This window comes from Strongylocentrotus purpuratus, unplaced genomic scaffold, assembly GCF_000002235.5.
Source record: "Strongylocentrotus purpuratus isolate Spur 01 unplaced genomic scaffold, Spur_5.0 spur5_scaffold_5, whole genome shotgun sequence".
NCBI classification, from domain to species: domain Eukaryota; kingdom Metazoa; phylum Echinodermata; class Echinoidea; order Camarodonta; family Strongylocentrotidae; genus Strongylocentrotus; species Strongylocentrotus purpuratus.
This window is the reverse complement of record NW_022145611.1, coordinates 1,534,398-1,537,681: the sequence shown is the minus strand read 5'-3', so window position 1 is coordinate 1,537,681 and position 3,284 is coordinate 1,534,398.

Below are 3,284 nucleotides of genomic sequence, written 5' to 3'. Positions count from 1 at the left end.
TCCAGATAAAGTCATAAATTAAAATTCAAAGCAGCAAATAATTAAGAGTAAAAACTTACAACTATGACGATAAGGATATAATGATTTCTTGTGAAACTGAGAAAATACTATAGCAAAACATGCTAAAACAGTAACTTTTGGTAAATGAAAACAAATTCGGAAATCAATTTTTTGAGAAGAACGAAGATCCCAACACTTATGCAGACCCTTTTCAGTTTTGTTAAGATGAAGATGGGGTATGGAACGGGTCTCTAACATTCCTGGGTGAAAGTCATGTAAAAGCTTTCCAAATTTGGTTCCATTCACACAGATTCCTATTGGCTTCATTTTACAGTTCTGTATTGAATTATATATTAAACAATAACATAATAGAAACAGATCATAATTAATTTGATGCTGGCATTAATAATGATGATAATAATAATAATAATAATATAATAATAATAAATAATAATAATAATAAATAATAATAATAATAATAATAATAATAATAATAACAGTAATAATAATAATAATAATAACAATAATAATAGATTTTTGTATAGCGCTCAGGTCAGTCAGACCCTAGAGGTAATTTGTATAAACTTACAAACAAGAATCAAATTGGAAATCATAATTCATTTACAGGTCACCATCTCCCGGCCAGTAATGACCTATGACTAACACCATGAAATACAAAAACAGTTACAATTTAACGGAAAGAAAACTAGCACCTGACAGGGAGTGCCGTTCGCCACCAATTTACCCTTACTGTACTGGGCTATTTCGAGCACTCTCTGACTGGGGGGGGGGGGGGCTGGGAGGCCTCCCCCCTATGATCTCGGCCGTCGAATGTCCGATGAACGCGAAAATTTGCATGTTTGTAGATATTTACGTAAGGAACAAGATATTATAATTAGTTTTTTGCTAATATGCAATTTTTTTTCGTTATAGCCTAATTGATTATGCAAAATGCTAATTTTATGCATTTTACAGAAAACTCTACATATTTGTCCGTAGACTTGTGAAGAATGATGAAATGTATTGAATAAATGTTTCCTTCATCTCAAGTTCATGAGGTTTCATTATTTTTATGATATTTGAAAATGCATAGGTTAATTTGCATAAATTATGAATACGCATCAATGAATATCAAATCTGGAAATATATATAGGGAACTAGAATCCTTACAAAAATTGTCAGGCTCCACTTTTTTAATGTTGTTACTCATTTTCCATATGAAACTTCTTTTCTAACACAAAAAAGTTATTTGAAGTAATTAATAATGATAATTTATGCAAATTTGATGCGATTTTCAACTATTTATTTTCTTATGTATTTTATTGTTTTTTTATTTCTTATTATATCTATTGTTTTATTTATAATGTATTCTTTTGTTCTGAATACATCAAGTTACTTTGAGAAATATATAAAAGCAATTTGATTTCAATTCATAGCTTCACATTTCTGCTTGTACATGAATATATGCAATTATAGCACTTTTTATGACATGCGCTTACTAATTGTTATGTATCACCTTACAAGTATATCAGATTTCGACAAAAATGGTATCAAAATGTGCGTAAGACTTGAGGAAAAAAGTCATGAAACCACAAGTCAAAATTCCGAGCGGTTGCGGCGCAATCTCCGAAAATGGCGAGAGGGGGGGGGGGGCCTCCCAGGCCCCCCTAGTAGAGTAAGGGTTAAGGGACAGTGCCCCTTAGGCTCATCATTCACAGGTCACCATCTTCCAGCCAGTGAAAACCTAACCTACCACCCTGAATACCCCCCCCCCGAAAAAAAAAATAGTGTCTAAAAATCAGAAAACTAGCACATGAATGGGCTTGCCGTTCGCCTATAATCTAAAGGGCAGTGCCCCATAGGCTCATCATTCACAGGTCACCATCTTCCAGCCAGTGAAAACCTAACCTAGCACCCTGAATACCCCCCCCCCCCCCAAAAAAAAAAAGGAGTGTCTAAAAATCAGAAAAACTAGCACATTAATGGGCTTGCCGTTCGCCTATAATCTAAAGGGCAGTGCCCCATAGGCTCATCATTCACAGGTCACCATCTTCCAGCCAGTGAAAACCTAACCTAGCACCATGATACCCCCCGTCCCCCCCAAATGTAATATCTTTAAATGAAAGAAAACTAGCACCTAAACTGGGGTGCTTTTCACCTACAATTAAAGGGACAGTGCCCAGTATGCTCATAATTCACAGGTCACCATCTGTCAGCGAGTGAAGACCTAACCTAGTACCATTAATACCCCCCCCCCCAAAAAAAAGGAAAAAAAAAGAAGGAGAAAGAAGTAAAATCTTAAAATAAAATAAAATTAGCACATGACTGGGCGTGCCGTTCTCCCACAATTTAAGGGACAGTGCCCAGTAGGCTCATAATTCACAGGTCACCATCTCCCAGCCAGTGAAAACCCAAGCCTAGTACCATGAATACCCCCCCCCCCTCAAAAAAAGGAAAAAAGAAGAAGAAAGAAGTAAAATCTTAAAATAAAAGAGAATTAGCACATGACTGGGCCTGCCGTTCTCACACAATTTAAGGGACAGTGCCCAGTAGGCTCATCATTCAAAGGTCACCATTTCCCAGCCAGTGAAGAATATAGTACCATGAATACCCCCCCCCCCCCCCAAAAAAAAAAAAAAAAAAAAAAAAATCAGAAAAAGTAAAATCTTAAAATGAAAAAAAATTAGCGCATGACTGGGCGTGCCGTTCTCCCACAATTTAAGGGACAGTGCCCAGTAGGCTCATCATTCACAGGTCACCATCTCCCAGCCAGTGAAGACCTAAACTAGTAACATGAATACCCCCCACCCCCCCCCCCAAAAAAAAAAAGAAAAAAAAAAGAAGAAAGAAGTGAAATCTTAAAGTGAAAGAAAATTAGCACATGACTGGGCGTGCCGTTCTCCCACAATTTAAGGGACAGTGCCCAGTAGGCTCATAATTCACAGGTCACCATCTCCCAGCCAGTTAAGAATATAGTACCTTGAATACCCCCCCCCCCCCCAAAAAAAAAAAAAAGAAAGAAAAAAGAAGAAAGTAAAGTCTTAAAGAAAGAAAATTTAATTTAATTAAAATTTAATTAAAGAAAGAAAATGCTAATTTAGCACATGACTGGGCGTGCCGTTCTCCCACAATTTAAGGGACAGTGCCCAGTAGGCTCATCATTCACAGGTCACCATCTCCAAGCCAGTGAAGAATATATTACCATGAATACCCCCCCCCCCAAAAAAAAAAAAAAAAATGAAAAAAGAAGAAAGAAAAATCTTAAAATAAAATAATTAGCACAT